Source organism: Drosophila willistoni (assembly GCF_018902025.1).
Source record: "Drosophila willistoni isolate 14030-0811.24 chromosome 2R unlocalized genomic scaffold, UCI_dwil_1.1 Seg167, whole genome shotgun sequence".
In the NCBI taxonomy this organism is placed as follows: domain Eukaryota; kingdom Metazoa; phylum Arthropoda; class Insecta; order Diptera; family Drosophilidae; genus Drosophila; species Drosophila willistoni.
Window position 1 is genome coordinate 12,808,354 of NW_025814050.1, and position 17,161 is coordinate 12,825,514.

At 33.5% G+C, this 17,161-nt stretch overlaps 1 protein-coding gene across 1 annotated transcript in view; it reads right to left on the minus strand.

Annotated features, from left to right (window-relative positions):
* LOC6642209 (calcium/calmodulin-dependent 3',5'-cyclic nucleotide phosphodiesterase 1) overlaps positions 1-16,308 on the minus strand; it is a 136,939-nt gene extending 120,631 nt beyond the window's left edge. Inside the window, exon 1 of the mRNA XM_023175920.2 lies at positions 16,266-16,308. The gene's annotated coding sequence lies outside the window, so the exon portion shown is untranslated. The remainder of the gene's footprint in view (positions 1-16,265) is intronic.
* Positions 16,309-17,161: the final 853 nt, after the last annotated feature.

The following is a 17,161-nucleotide window of genomic DNA, read 5'->3' on the forward strand; positions in this document are numbered from 1 at the left end:
ATGTTTGTGAAAGTTTTTCTACCCAAGCAACTATAGAACAAAAATACATTTTGAAATCTAACCACACAAAAACACTCAACTGACAAGCGTTTATTCATTCATTCATTCATGCCCACAGACAAACACACTCACACACACACACACACAAACATCCATTCAACATCATTTCATTTACTCATTCATTTAGTTACAAAAATATTAAAGACTGCGTCATATGAAGTATGAAGAGTCTCTTCCATTTCCCTTCTTCCTCTTCGTTTCATTTACCCTTGCAGGGTCTCTCAGCGCGAATATAGTATTATCACGTAGGTATGTACATACATATATGTTGTCCATATATGTCGAATATAGACTGTCTTTTATGTATGACATTTGAGGCATGAGAGAATGTCAACACCTTTGTAACTGTAACTGTGTGTCTGAGGCTATGTGTGTCTGCGTTTGTGTGTGTTGACGAAGTGGCAAGCAGTTCAGGCTAAAAGGAAAGCTGAAACTTGGAAATATGGATTTTATTTTTTTATTTTCATCATTGTGTCAGGGTAGTGTGTGTGTCTGTGTGTGTGTGTGTGTGTGTACGAGTGGGTGGGTGTTTGTATGTGTGTACTCTGTTGTGTTATGATGTTACGCCCTTATTTTTATGTTTTATTGTATTATAATAAGTTTTAGTTTGGCCAGAGTATACCAGCTCGCTGAATTCCTTCTGGCGTGACTATCTATATTATATACATACATACATATATATTTATATATACTTATACTATCAGCTTTGGAGCCTGGTCTCGACATTGTGCAATACTAATTAATACCTTTGGGCGTTCGCTGTGTGTGTGTGTGTCCATGTTTGCAGATAAATTGCGAAGCTCAGTGGCTTGGATAAGCATGCCGGCTTTAATTTGGTAAATTAATTCTGAAATATTTAGGTCGAGCAACCCCGACCGCCTCCCCCCTCCTTCGCAGTTCTCTAGTCCTTCAATTCACCCAATGCCCAATCCTCAATTCTCAATCCCTCCTTACAAGGTCGTCATACCATGGGCCAAAGAGATAAAAGACTGACTATATATACATATACCTCAATATGTACATACATACATACATATATAAAAAGTATATTGAACCAAAGGGAATGCCGAAAATGTTCAGGATACATTGGCAGCTGTTGTTAGGATGTTGCCTTTGATTTGCCTTGGAAAATCATCAACTCAGTTGGAAACATTTCGCTTCGCGCTCCAAAATGAAAACCGAAAATGAAACTGAAGCCTAAAGTCTGTCAAAACAAAAGCGCTGACTGCAAAGATACGGGACAAGGGTTCACACACACACACACACACACACACAGGCAAATTGTTGTCATACCATAAAAAAAGGAAGAAGACACAAAAAAAAAGGCCAACAAATATAAACTTTGGGTATATTTTGCGGCTTAAGTGTTGCCAGCTAACAACAGCAACATCATCAACAACAACAACAACAACACTAACACCACCAACAACAACAACAAGAACAATATCAACAATTGGTTGCTCACTTCTGGCTTGAAGTTCCTTCATCTGGATTGCCATTAAAACACTAAACAACCACAAAACTCAAGTCATAAATTTCAATATAGTAATAATCCTTAAAGATCAACAATTTACATTTTAGATTGCCAAACAACAAAAAAAAACAAGAAGAATCAAAATAATAAACTACAAGCAAATGTAATTTCTATTTGTAGTCTTACAAGATTTTCTTTGATTTTCCTCCTCTTATTAATAAGATTGAGATGCTAAGCAAAATGAAAGGAATCTATGACAAAAAATAAAAAAAACCCGCAAAGAATATTAAATTTATATGGAAAATAAAAGCATAGAAAAATGTTAACAAAACAGCAGCATTAAATTTGCTTTTCACAATGGACCTTGACTAATTTATTAGTCTTAGCAAATTATAATCAAAATTCCAGAGATTTTTACTGCTTGATGCTATTCTTGAGCTTGTAGACTTTAATAAAATTAGTTCTTATTCAAGATTTAATGAGAGTTTCAAGTTAACAATTCCATTGATGTTGTTAACTACTCAACCAAAGTCTGAGAGTATGAAACTTAATACCAAAAATATAAAAGGGGATAATGACTTGACACTATTCATATCATAATATTAAAAACAAATAAAACAGCAATTAACAGAAATGTACTTCTATATAATCTGAAATACTTTTGCTGTCTTCTCTCAAAAAATACGAAAAAAAACTTGTTCACATAAGATTTGTATATAAAAAAATTTGAAAAATCAACAAATTTTAAGAGATTTTTATAATAAACTGTATATTATGTTGTACTAAATATAACAAATTTCGTTTCAAACTTGTTAAAAAATTTATCGTTAGATATGTAGATAAAGAAATGAATTAAAAAATTGTTGAAGAGATCTTGAAAAGAATTTTAAATATTATTTGTTTAGAATGAATTAAAAATTGTATAAATATTTTGAATGTACCAAAACTTTTTTTCAAAAGTTTTTCAATAGATTATAATTCATAGTAATGTATCAAAAACAATATATATTAACATCGGTACAAGAAGAAGTCGTTCAAAATGATCACAGATATATCTTTTGCTTAAACAAAAAATACATTATAATATTTACGTTATAAATCTTTCAATTTAAATTTCAATTAACTGTGTAAACGACAAATAACAAAATACGGAAGGTATTAAATATACCAAATATTAATACATTAAAAACCTGAAGGTTTCTGTAAAAGTTTGTTGAAATGGAAGCTCAAACGATAAAAATCTTCTTCATAAGGTCCCAATGTTATTTTATAAAAAGTTGCTTACATTTAATGTTGCATATTTTTAGGCTTTCAAGGCAAGTCCTAAAATAAGTTTGCTGCTCATAAAATAACTTTAATAACTTTAATAATTTTGTTATCTAGTGTAATTTTTGAGTTTTTATATTTTTGCCTTTATTTCCAAAAAAGGGGAAAACTTCTCGCCTCACCATTTTTTTTTTTTTGGTATATTCAAAACAAAAACAAAAATAAAAAAGGGTTGCCCAGTTAGATTGACTGAGCAAAAGGGTCGTAAGGTCAGGCCCTGCAAGCGTTACTCCTTCCCTTCAATTCATTTTCTCTCTATCTCCAAAAAAAAGAAGTAAAATGACGACCAGCTCAACCAGCAGCAGTAGGGCAGTATATACTGGGCAGTGCCTGGGGTTGCTAGTGGTGGTCATATCATCGCCATTGAGCAAAGTGTTAATCCGCTTTTTGTTTTTGTTTGCCGCAACTTGTTACAGGAGTTAACCAAACAGACAACCAGAGATCGGTTTGGGTTCAGGTGTGCCCTTGCCTTGGGTGTGGTATTTTCTCTGTCTGTGTGTGTGTGTGTGTACGTGTGTCTGTGTCAGTGTGTTGTTTGTCTGCTGTTAGAGGTGTTGGCAGACCCATTTCGATGTTGCACTCCTCACTCAGATTTATAAGCGACCTGCCTTTATTGTTTTCTTTTATTTTTATTTTTTTTATGAATGATTTTTTTGTTATTCCTTTTTGTAGATATTGTCCGGGTTACGTAATTGTAATTTGAATGTGTTTAATGTAATTTTAGTTGTCTGCTGGATGGGGTAAAACGTGTCTGACCCTCTGATACCCAACTAATTGCCGGCTCGTCTGTATCCCAAAGTGAAAGCAAACGTTTAGCTCTTAATTTATTTCATGGAGAGAGAAAGAGAGCAAACAAATTGTTACACAAATATTTGCAATTAGCAATCGTTTTGCTTTTGCTTTTAGCCCTATCAAGAGGGTTTTTAAGAGGTTTCGAAGTGGCGGGAATGGAGGTTCTGCAGAAAGGCTTATTGGCTCAGCAACAAGTTGACTTGGCTTTTATTTTATGTATATATTATATATCAACACATGTATATAGCTTGATTGAACAGCATTTTTGGCAAACTAACACATTTAATTATTCACACAAATTTCACTCGATGCATTTTGATATTTGTATTTGCATTGGATAAACTATGAATACACACGACTTCTAACGAACGCACGTAGAAACTGATTGACTTCCTGTTTTGCGTATTGTGGTAGTAATATTTCAAGGATTTGCGTAAAATTTCGTTATATTTCTTTTTGGTTTAGGATTACCTTCCGGCAAACGTGTTGCCAATCAACTGACAGGCTAGCAAATCATGTCCTTCCTTTCAGCTCAAATACTGTAAAAGAGAGAGCGCGTAAGCTTTGACTAAGAGCAACATGCGAATCTAATGAAAAGCTTAACCAACCAACTGAAAGAGAGAGAGAGACAGAGAGAGAGAGAGAGAGAGACAGAGAAAGAGGAGTATAAAATCTGTCCATGAAATCAAAAGACCTTGATAAAGTTAATCACTTTTGTGTAGATAAACTGCCGACTATAGTAGTAAATAAATATGATAAAAGAAACATTTAAAAGCATTAGCTAATAATTTGTTTAATAATTACAATAAATTCTATAATCATTAAATTTACTTATATATCAATAATATATATTGGTTCCATATCTTATCATTTCAAAGCAGGCATTGATTGACGACCTAGTTGCTTCAGTCTTATCTTATCTCCATCGAAACAGCTGATTAAAAGGACTCTCTCTTTAGTTGGTTAAAAAGCTTTTCACCACGCAGCTTTCTCATGGCTTCTCTTCCTTAGGTTAACAACATTTTCCGCTAGATGGCGCTTTAATAACCATTTGGCGGTTAGTAAACGTAATTTAACTTTATTTTTATGCTTGTCCCTACATCAGGAAGATATATTGACAAATGCTTTAAGCAATACCAGACGACGAGGTCGACGACGAAACAGAGTCCTGTGGAGTCCTGCGTAATTTATAATGCCACTGCAGACATGACAAAGCGCGAAGCATGAGAAACCGAAAAGCAAAAACAACAACAACAAAAAAAAACAACCAGCCATAAAAAGGAGTCACAGTCCTCACATTCTGCAGGTGTTTAGTTATTTATGCCTTGTCACACGTAGTCTGCACTCCGTTTGTTCTTTTTCGCCCAAGAAACAAATGTTTCATGTTGAGTGCGTGTGAATGTATGTATGTGTGTATGTATGTCAGACGTATGTATTACGTATACGTAAATGCAGGCACCCTTCCGACCCCAAAAACCTTTCAAATCTGTACGCCCATTCCTCTGTCACTTTACTGGCCATTTTTCACGTTTAAACGGCTTTCATTGTGAGCAAAATAAATGCCAAGGCTCTTTTGGTTTTCTTACGAGAAAAATGCTTAAAATAAAACCGTTTATGCATTACATTTATTGGCCCGGTTGCTGCGAATCTGTGATGAAAATTGAAGCATATGCGCAGTGCAAAGTGAATATATAAATTCATTTCAAACACACATAATTAAAATTTTTGACATGAACCGGGAGGAAGAGACCAAAAGGGAAACTTGTTTCACTTTATTTCTAATTAATGCAGTTTTCATGAAAAGTGCCAGAAAATAGTGAGCCACAATTTGATTACAGTGGCGCGTGCAGAGGAAGGTTGAAATTATTTCTAATTTAAATTTGCGATAAACATAAAGTTTAAAATCAGTCGGCTACATAGATAAGACACTAATGAAGTGAGATTAAATCTTTATAGATTTTAAAAAACGTTGAATTTTTTCTGTGAAAAATTAGTAGCTGGCTCCCATTCAAATTTGTCAGTAAGAATTTTTCTGTTTTCCTTACTATTACTATTCTCTAAACTTCTAGCGGGCAATTATTTATAAGAATTTTGAGGCAGCAATCAATTAATTTTAATTTTTAGACTCCATACTAAAAATGTGTATACATATATCTTTTTTAAATTGAAAATGCAGAAGATTTGACCTTTTTAAGTCTGCAGTTTCCGTAAATTTGTCTCATTAAGTCAAATATAACAAGGGCTGGAAAATATTTATTCCATTTAAGTAACTAATTTTAGTCGTTGTTTGGTCTAGATTGAATTGGTTAAGTGACTATGTGCAGGTTAATATACCAACCAATAAGAGTGATTAGCTTCATTAAACTAGTTAAAGGATAAAATGATTTCTATAATAGCATCAATGCTTTATACATTTTTGATGTTATGCTGCCTAACATCAAATTTAAACTTTTGATTCACAATGAGAACCAATAGATCTATGTGATTTCAAGCTATTAATTTTTTGTTTTTTGTTACCTCTAGCTAAATGAGGGACATTTGGTTTACACATTTTTAGCAGAAATGGACTTGGCTAGACCAAAACTATAAGTCATAAAGGATAAAGCTATTAAGGATAAAGCCATAAAGGATAAATAAGGGCCGAAGAAAGAACATTCGAGCCACTTTATCTACGTTTTTATTTGTACTCGAGAGGAACTTCAGAATTTATCTCTCTTTAAATTCTTTGGTGTAATTCATTCCTTGACTCCAGGTACCTGTAGGCCTAGCCTGTAAAAAGTGCCTGAAGTCCTCCCAGTCTCCATTGAGACTTTATTTTTAAGGCCAACCTTCATTGAGAAATATATATTGTATATATATAGATACATAAAGTTAAAGCTTTTTATGACTTCTTTTAATTGACTTAATTTGAATTCGATAGCAATTGTTGTGTATTTCTAACTTGATTCATAAAATGCCGATAGTGTTCAACTTTTGAGTATTTTATGAAAATAATGATAACAAAATTTAAATAAAAGTTGAATGTGTAACTTGAGTTGAAAATACAGAGAAGGTTAAAATATTTGAAGTTAGAACAAGGAGATAAGTTTAATATATCTCCTTGTTTTAACTTCAAATATAAAAAATTGTTTGCCGTTAATATTTTAAAAGGTTGTACATTTTTTTTTTGGTTTTGTTTGTTTTAAATTGATAAATTGTTACCATATGTTTTTTCTTTCATCGGGGAATTTCACGCTAAATTAAACAATAGTTCAGTTCTCCTAAGCACATCAGCAGCTAATATTGTGGCGGTTTTTCTTCTTATACACACGTATATTTTATTTATACATATATTATACCAGATCCTATTCATATCATAGCCAAGTCAAGAGCTGCTTCAAGACACACGCTGTGTGTGTGTGAGTGTGTATCTGGATGGGTGTGTGTATGTGTGTGTATTTTCTCTAGACTATCATGACATTTGAATAATGTGAGCACATTTGGCATTTTATTTTATCATCAGGCATTTGCTGATGTGCTTACACTCTACTCCACCCATCTTTTTGTTTTCTTCTCTCCTCGCTCACTCCGAATGTCCTTTGTCTTTTTGGTTGCCTGCCACCACGCCTTGGATAATATGAGAATTTTCCTGAAATGAAATTAAACTGCTTTTTCCTGTTCTTCATTTTGACTTTATTTTGCGTTTTGCTTTTACTATTATATACTCGCATTCATTTGTCTCATTTTGCCATGGTACGCCCATTCTTTTGGGCAAATGTGGGGCGTGGTCTAATTACAGTTGGGTGAAACTTGCTCATTGTTCACTGTCTCGTTCTTCTTACATTTTTAGTTGCAACATTCGTGTTTTGTTACTCTTTCGGAGGTCATAAATTTTGAAACAAAACGAAACAAAAAAAAAACGTATGCCTAGCTAAAATTCAAATGTTAAGTATACGCCATGTGGTATGCATGTAGATTTACTTGTTCATCTCGTCGCTCCGTTTTGCTGTCTGTGTCTGGGCTAAGCCTCAGGTAGGCAGTTTGCCTTGACTTTTGAGTTATGCGACTGCTTAACAATGCATTGAAATTTTGATTGCAACCATTAAAATGCAAGTACAATAACAAGAAACCTCAAATAAAAATAACAGAGAAGAGAAAAATATGAAAAAACTTGACATCTACAAACAACAACAATAACAACAACAAAGCATAATGAGCATTTCACGCAAGTCCTGCAATGCGCAAGGTCAGTCAAGGACGACAAGGAATCCAGCAATTGTTGTGGTTGTTGTTGCTCTTACTAAAACTGCTACTGCTGCTGCTGCTGCTGCCGTTACTGCTGCTTTTCGTGTTTTTATAATTTCTCACAATGGGACTCAGGCTGGTTTCCCAGGCACAGGACCAGCCACACAGCATCCCCAACAGCGACAGCCACAGCAATTAGAGCTCAGCGCAAGGATACAATGACAACAACAACAACAACGAAAAAAAATAAGAAAAATACTACAGCATAAAAATGAAATTCAGAATCAGAAAAATTGCCTTGCCAGTTTCATCAAGGAAGACGAATAAAATATATATACTCCCATAACATGCAACTTAAAAACTTGTTAAAATTCAACCATTTCGTGTTTTTTTTTTTAAGATGAACAAAAGTTTTGTGTGTTTTAGTGAAACATTTTACTAGTTTAATGGCACATGATAATAATGCCTCTAAAGTCATTTAAGGAATAAAGTTTTATTGATATTGATATTAGGCAGGTGAACTAAATTCTACAAGACATTCAAGGCCTTTAAGTCTATAGACTTAAATGCTGCTACACCAAAGCCTAGATTATTTAAGTGTTTCTCTATTTCAAAGCGTTTATTGTTAGGGGTTTAACTTTTACAATAGGGAAATTGGTTCCTTTTTGTTGCCTCATCGCACTTTTAGCCCACATGTGCTTAATTGTTAAAATATTTTAAAACATATTCCTTTAAAAATTAGTTAAATGTTCTGTAAAATAAAAAACATATGCTATGCTAAACCAATAACTTACTACACTAAAATTTTTTTCAGTTGCCCGATGGATATTTATCTCATTCGATATGAATGAAAAGTAAGTCATATATGTATATATAGTATATTCCACTTTTATGCAAGTACCAAGAATGAAAAACACCATAAATATTTTACACATTTTTTTTCTTTTCATCTTATTTTTGGCCTCTTCGCATTTCCAGCAATTGCATCTTCAGAAAATGCCAAATTGAAAAAAAAAAAATTTTGTTGTCGTAAAAAGCAACCGCAACAGGCACTTGTAACATATATATATATATCAAATATATATACACATATATGTACCTATGTTTTTATATATATGTATATGTGTACCTTCATTTTTTGTAAAAACTCGCCCAAGGCAAAGAAAGAAAAAAAGATGCAAGGAAAATCAATAAAACTAAAGCATGGTCAGGCATAAAATCCAACTAAGTAAGGCTGTGGAAAGACTGACTGGATGACAGCCTCGTATATCAAGTGGCTTCCTCTCAAGAACCAACAAGCGACAACTAACAAATGTCTGCATCTCTCTCTCTCTCTTTCCCTGGGGGGCATACATACAATGCAAGTCAAAATATTGATTTGCCGCCAAGCAAAATTAATGCCACAAATAACAACAATCACACAAAAGCAGCGCACTTTGTATTCTATTGCACAAAATTAATACAACATTTATGAGTCATTTATTGCCATGGCCATTATATAAACGTTGGAACGGAAGGAGACTGTGCCCTCAAAGGGTCGAAGGGTAAGGGCAAAATTTAACCAGCCAAATGACCCGCACAGCTGGCGTCATTTACTTCCCCCTTGTGGGTGCGTACTTCAAGAGAGGGACCAGGGTTATGGTTGGTGTGAAGGCAATTGATGCATTGATTGGGCTACATTTGTTGTAAATTAGCTAAACTTATGCAACGATTATTGCATAAAATAATTGCTAAAGTGGCTTCAATGAGTAGATTGATTTCTTTAATTGTACTAATCACGTAAGTTTGCCAAGTTTTTCCATTGAATTTCGGTCATAAACATGAAGTCTTAATTGAATTCCAATAAATTTTGCAAGTAGTTTTGCAATCTCAAATTCCTGTAAACTTGAAACCCATTTGAAATATTAAAAAAGCAACCCATTTGCAGCTTTCTAAATAAAGTATTTACCTCTCATATGGGATTCTGATTATTGTGCATGTTTGAGCGACCAAAGTTTATAAAAATTTAATAGCGTTAACAACAACTGTCAGCGCTTTAAAGTTTAAACTAAGTAAACGGCAAGATGAAAGGAAAGAAAGCCAAAGCTATTGCTGCTTCTTGCAGTCTCTCTCTCTCTGGTTTCGGGCCCTTTGGGAAGCCAAAACAAATCCACAACCGAGATAGCGTGGCCAGTTGCAGATTTGCCCTTGATACTATTCCCTTTTCTATGCAATTACCCGCACTTTAAGCGTAAAACGTCAAACATTCAAGTTGACTTTGTATTGGCTTGTATTTGCTTTTGGTTATGCAATTAGACAAATTACTCCTTCTCACATAGTTATGTGTGTATATGCTTATACAAAATGTCCTATTTGAAATTATCTCAATAATATGCATTTGAAAAATTTCCATAGATGTGCAAATATTGTTCACTCACCGCAAAACATTTTATGCTGGTAAACTAATTAAAATGTTTTATTCTATACATTATGATGGAAAGAGTTGATAATAAAAACAAAAAAATTAAAAACCAAAATGTTGTGTTTTAACTTTGAATTTTGTTTGAAATGGCAACCCACATATGTATATAATAAGATATAAAATTAATTAAATGCTGCCTGATTTTCTGGTACTCTTGCAAATGACAGTTCAACTTTTAGTGATATTGTATGAATATTCATGAAACTATATGGCTTCCTAATTTTTGAAGTCACCTCTTATATATATATTTACAAAACCTATCCACTCCAATGTATTAGTAAGATTCTGATAAAAAGCCATTCCCATTATAGTCTGAACTTAGCAACAATTCACTTTTATGGTAAACCAATCTGCTAGGGAACAGTTGAGGTTTTGCGAAAATCCCAAACAGTTTTTAATCATATGAATTAACCTGTCTATTGGAAAGGTATACGAAAAATGACTTCAAAATGGTCCAACCATTTGAATTTACATATATCTTGAAATCAACACTTTTGAGAGTTTTTAGACTCAGAGACTTCTTATTTTTTAATACTTATACTTATTAAAATTGAAGAATCATTGCTGCGAGATTGTTTTAATAACTAAATATATTTGAATTGTATGATCCAGTTGAGAGATCTATTAATTTTTGTACTTTCGAAAAGAAGCTTTACTGTGTTTGTAAATACTTTTTACTATAGAGACATTTTTAATATCAGAATCTCAGTTTCGAGATTCCGGATTTGCCATTAGCAATTGCACAGTTTTTGGAGTATTTATTTTAAAGCTAGAATAATGTCTTTCAATCTGCTATTCAAAAATCTTGAGAACTAAATGGAACTAGAATCACCAAATATTGTTTTAAAAATATCGCAAAGGTTCTAAAATAAAGCTAACTTTGTGACTCATATTAATTTTAGAAGGATTATTATTAGTATTATTATTCATTAAAATTTATATTTATTATTTGTGTTACTATATTTATTATAAATATTCTGTAAACTTCAGCGAATAATGAATATACCCTCCTCTAAAAGCAGAATACGAAACAAAAAAACCTCTGAATTAAACATTGAAAAACTCATTTATGTGCCTTCATAGAGAAAGGACAATTGGCTTTGTGCCAAATGTGTTAAATAATAATGCCTTAATTATACATTAAGATGCCCAACATCAATGTTTTGGTGCTCAGTCTCTCTTTTTTTTTTTTTAAATGACATGAACAATCCATAAAACGCCATAAAAACTCATATGTGTATGTACTGACATATATGGGTGAATTTTTGCATGCTTACATACTCACACGCATATTTGGCATAACACACACATGCACACATACTCGCACTCACACACAATGCCGAGAAATATATTTCATATTTATAACATAATTCGATATAATGCCCCTAGCGGTGGCATCTGAACGAACAGAAAATACGCACGTTCTTTTCATTCAATGTGTACACCAAAATGCCGCACAATCATAAAAACAGAATCAGCTTTACACCGAAGCATACAATTTGCGGCCACATTGCGTATACATATTAATACTGACCACACCAGCAGAAGCAGCAATAACAACAACAACCACATCAAGCGATAATAATGAGGGTAGGCCCTTTTGCCATCCATAAGCACACACAATCGCACACTCGCACACACACGGCAAAAGGCGAAACAGCGAAACGCACTTTGCTCACTGAGGCATTAACATCTGTTGTCTGTTTTGCCATTCTATGCTTTTGCCTATGACTATCTATCTGTGTATACATAAGTATTTATATAAATATATGTTGGTATGTATGTATATTCGATTTTGGAAGGTCGCTGTAGCAGTGACTAGCAGTTACTTGACCAGGTTTATAAATAATAATATTGGTTAATGGATTTTCTAAATATATATGCATAACATAAGTAAGCAGCTAAGGGTCTCCTAAGCTCCTTTGGCATCCTTGACTAGCCCATGTGGCGTATGAGCAATCTCCTTGAAGCAAATCCAATTTCAAGCTGTTTCAAGCAATTGATGCAATTAAAATTTTCTCCATTTACCTATGAAACAAGCAAAGCAAATGGAAGCAGATAAATTGAATTGCCAAAGGTCCATGCAAACAAATCACAGTGACAAACAGTGGTTGCTTAAGTAAAAACTTATATTTTATTTAGGAGTAGTTAAAGCAAAGTTTGAACTTCACAAAGGGCTTGAGTTAATTAAACATCAAATGACTCTTCTAGTTTGATAATAAAGTGGAATAAGATAATCTAGAAAAGCTGACTTAAGTTAAACATTTTACAAAACTTGTTTTTCTTTGAGATTGTTTGCATTTTCAACTTGGAAAATAATAACTTGTTTTCTTGACTGTTTAAGATAGTTTTTTTTAATCACCTTATCCCTTTTTAGAAACTAGATTAGTTATATATGTAATCATCGAATTTTACTTAAGACTTTATGAAGAATGTTTCTTTATCAAAACTTCTATTATGATTGCTTCAATACAATCAGCACAATTTAATGATGTATCTAAATTCAGGAAATTTTTCAAATTCTAAGGTAGAACGGATATTGTTTATGGCCCTCGGGAAGTTTAAAAAAAGCGATTTGTAATTTTTACAGATATATCATTAATTTAAGTCTAAAAATGAAAAATTTGGAAACTCTGGATATTTGTTTGCTGGAAGAGATCGTTCCTTGCTGAGTAAAAAAGTTGGGAGCCATATGTTTTGTGGTCTGTTTCAGAAACATGAAACTTGTATATGACCAAACTCAAATCAGTGCTAATAGGCATTAGGCACTAGTCTTTCTTAAGTATTTGTAAAGGTAAATCAGGCAGCTCAGAAAACCAAATTGGACTTAGACCAAGCTATAGCAATCAAAGATAGCAATGTCAACAACTAAAAATTTCCGTTCCAGCTTTTAAACTTACTCAGATGAATAAATAAATTATTCACTTTTTTGGAAGTGAATGCAGGATTCATTGAATGGTTAATAATGAAACTTATTATGAATGATGCATCAAGGACCCATAAAAATAAAAACAAAAAAATATATTGCTTTGGTTCATTCTCAGTTTTATTTCTGTTTTTTCATTTGCATTGCACTTGGTGGAAAATTTATAATGTAATTTACAATTACATGTAAAGTTGCTTTGACTTTCAAGTAAAATGGGTTTTCATTTCTTATTTTGCTTTTAGGCCATTTTTATTTCCATATTATGCCCACTATGCCGAGTTGTTGCCTTGGCTTGCATTCCATTTGCTTCGGTCAGCATGTCGTAAGAAGCTCTGCAGCAGTCTCAAAATCGTCTTGGCATTCGCCCAACTTCTTTCCAGTCAACGCTCCCCTCGTCTTTGTCTCTGGCATTCTCGAAGGCCTGTGCATAATTTAAGACAATTCTCTGTCGACTCATTTTATTAACTGCTTCTTCAGTTGACTCTCCACATGAGTTGACTACTACTACTACTACTGTTGGTGATGCCTGCCACAGCTATTGCCCTTTAATGCCTTTCATGTTCGTGGTACTGCTCCTGCTGTTCCTACCGCACTTGAGGACACTTCGCCTTTAAATATGCTAATAATTTTGTGAAGCTGGTTTATTAAATTTCAACGGCAACTGAAGCCAAAAGTGAATTGCTTACCCATCCTCTCGCATTTATTGCCCTCCACCGCCCCCCACCCCAAAATGACATAACTTATTTAGCTTTAGCAATTCGCTATCTTGGCGTAAATTAATAGAGAGTCAAGGCTAAAAGAGGATTCCATTACGTGCCCCTTAAAAAATGGCAAGTGGGGTGTAGCTTTATGTTGAGCAGCTCTATAAGAAGACTGGTTTTTATTATATGATCTTTAAACTGGAAAATGTGTCATTAAACCGCCAACAGCCAATGAAAGTTAATGCAAAAATAATTATTCTACTTAAGGCAAGAGAAAGAAATCTTTTACCACGAGGGCTGACAGAGAGTAAAAGGGGTTTGAAAACAATTTTTCTTTTGAATGTTTTTAAAAGCTTATGAGTGTGTGACCTTCTTTGTTCATTGCTGTCGCTTTTTGGTCTAAACAAATAAAGCATTATCTTTTAGCAATCCAAGGGCTCAATTAAGAGTCTCTAATCAGAAAATAGACTTAAATATGTTTAACGTTATTTTTGCCCAATGGTTTTTAACTTGTTTCTACCTACTTCTCATGTGGCCCAAACTTATACCAAAATATTCGACGCCTTTGCACTTCTGTAGGCTCTTTTCATATTCCACCTGTGCGATTCTCATGAATTTTATTCGTTTATAAGTATAAGCTTCACATTCAGCTGTCGAAAATACTCAATGATTGATATCGCCTGCAGGGAAATCACTATAAATATATTGTTAATTTTCTTTTTGATCTCATCAGTCATGCAAGAGAAACGATTTCTATTTACTAATCAAAATGACGCAGTTGCCCAAATCATTTAGGGCAATCATTTGAATAAACGAATAGTTGATTACTCTCACTTTTCCCCATTTGCCAGTGTCAATAGCTTCAAAATCAATTGTAGAGAGAGAGAGAGAGAGGTTTCTATTATAGACTTATATTTGCTTTCATTGTTGGTTGCACTTTTGTTTAATCAAGCGTATGGAAATAGCATTAATTATAATTTCATAGTCAATTTTGCAATGATGTTTGCCCACATCAGACGAATTATCATCATCTGTTACCTGCTGTTACCGCATTAACCGTTATATTACCGATGCTCCTGGTGCTGCAACTGGTCATAAATCATAATTGACTACATTTCTCCACAAGGGGCTTAATAAATAAATATTTACACAACGCAGCAGGAGCAACAATTAATCACACACACACACATATACTTAGTAAACATACATATATAATGTTAATTTGCTGAGGGGATTTCCCATTTCTTTTGGGTTTTTGGTTTTGTAATTATCAAAAGCAAACACATGCAGGATATATACACACACACACACACACTCATGAAATCCGGGGAAGTAATATGAAAATTAAATCCCACAAAATTAACGCATTGATTTTCACATTTCCGTTTATAATATGAAATGAACATTTATGCAAAATAATTTAATTTAAATTACCCAATTAAATTGTATCAAATGGGCAACATTTTAATAATGTGGTAATTTTATCGATTCAAAAGGATACACATTTTTATACATATTTAAGATACGAAAATGCAAATCTATTGAATGCCATGGCAATGCCAATAAATAATTTATCTATGGATATAATCAATTCTTATATAGAAATGCTTTCGAAAATGGGTAAGTTTTGTTATGTTGTTCTTGGAATAGCCCATTCAGGGTCTACTTAACTACTTTTACTTAATAAATATAGTTATTAAGTATAAACAATCTTTAAATATAAAGATACAAAATGGATATTCAAACATTTTTACCGCAGATTAACCGATTCAAAATATCTTTAAAATATTCAAAATAACTTCTTGATATCTTCTTTTTAGTAAGTTTAAATATTTTGCTTGATAGATTTAATCAAAATGTTTACGTCTTTGTTTGTTCAATTTAGTAAAAGTTGAAATATTTTCGTTGCTCTTCTCGCAAAGTCAACATTTAAAACTCACACTCCTATACATATTTTTTCTTTTTTTTTGTCGTTTTTGCAAAGTTTGAATCATTTAGCACAGCAACTTAAGATGAAGGAAAATCTCCGCCTACTCCGCAGGAATCTCACACAGCCATATGCCAAATTCAGATTGACATTGAAAAATGATTTTATTTTCCACTTGGTTGAGAGGGGCAGGTGGTTGTGGGGGGTGTAGGTCCAGGGCAGGAGAGAGAAATAAATATTTGCCAAGTCTGATAAATATGCAAATTATTTGTCTGCCTTCTGCCTATCTTAGGCGATCGACCTTCTCCTTCTTTGGGTCTTTCAAGGGCTGTCGACATAAAATGGTACCAAAAATGTAAGAAGAGCTCACTTACCTTTAGCCTTTGTCCTGTCTGCTACAATTGCAAAAGGATTCCCTTGTTGTTACTGTTTTGCCTGCAATGAATGGAATTCGAATTAGTGACCAGGTTCAAAATTGTTCCAAAAGTGCCCGAGAATGACATGAATGGGAGCCGGAGGATACGTAAATGCAACATAAACAATATTCACTTTGATGACACACAAATCACACAAATGTGACATGCATGAATATCAAATTATGTGGAACTAAAAGCTTAGGATAAACATAAACACAAAAAGAGAGACTGTGAAGGAAAAAGAGAGAGAAAAAGGGGAGTGTGAGTAAGATAGCTAGAAGGAGAAGAAAACTGCTCAAGTGATGAGCCTGTTTATGCTTATTTATGATGATGATGGGCAAACACACACACACACACCCACACAGCAATACAGATTAGGTTACTTAAGCTGGTTGCCTGCCTGCTGGGCAGGTCCCTAGCCCAGACTTGAACTTGACTTCAAGTGTCTTGCATTTATGTATATATGGATATATATTTTGCTATAAATATTATGTTACAGCTCAATGAGCTTATGGCAAGGAATATTTCCTCTCTATAACTTTGCTCTGATTGTCGCCCATTAGTCATTAGCAGCCATGATTGTGTCCAGTCAGTCAGTAAGTCACTCAGACAGTGGGTAAATGATAAACTCTGACTTAAGGTTGAGTCTGATAAATTGATGCATTGATAAGGGTCACAATATGTTTTTTGTTTCATTGTTTCACACTTGGAATCATGCATTTAATTGCCTAATATATGGCTGGCTACAATCAAAGCAGAGAAAAGGACATTACGAAAAGATGTTTTTGCAAGGACTAAGCTAAAGCCTTGGAATTAAAGCTAATGAATATCAGCTAAGATACTTCTAGCTACTG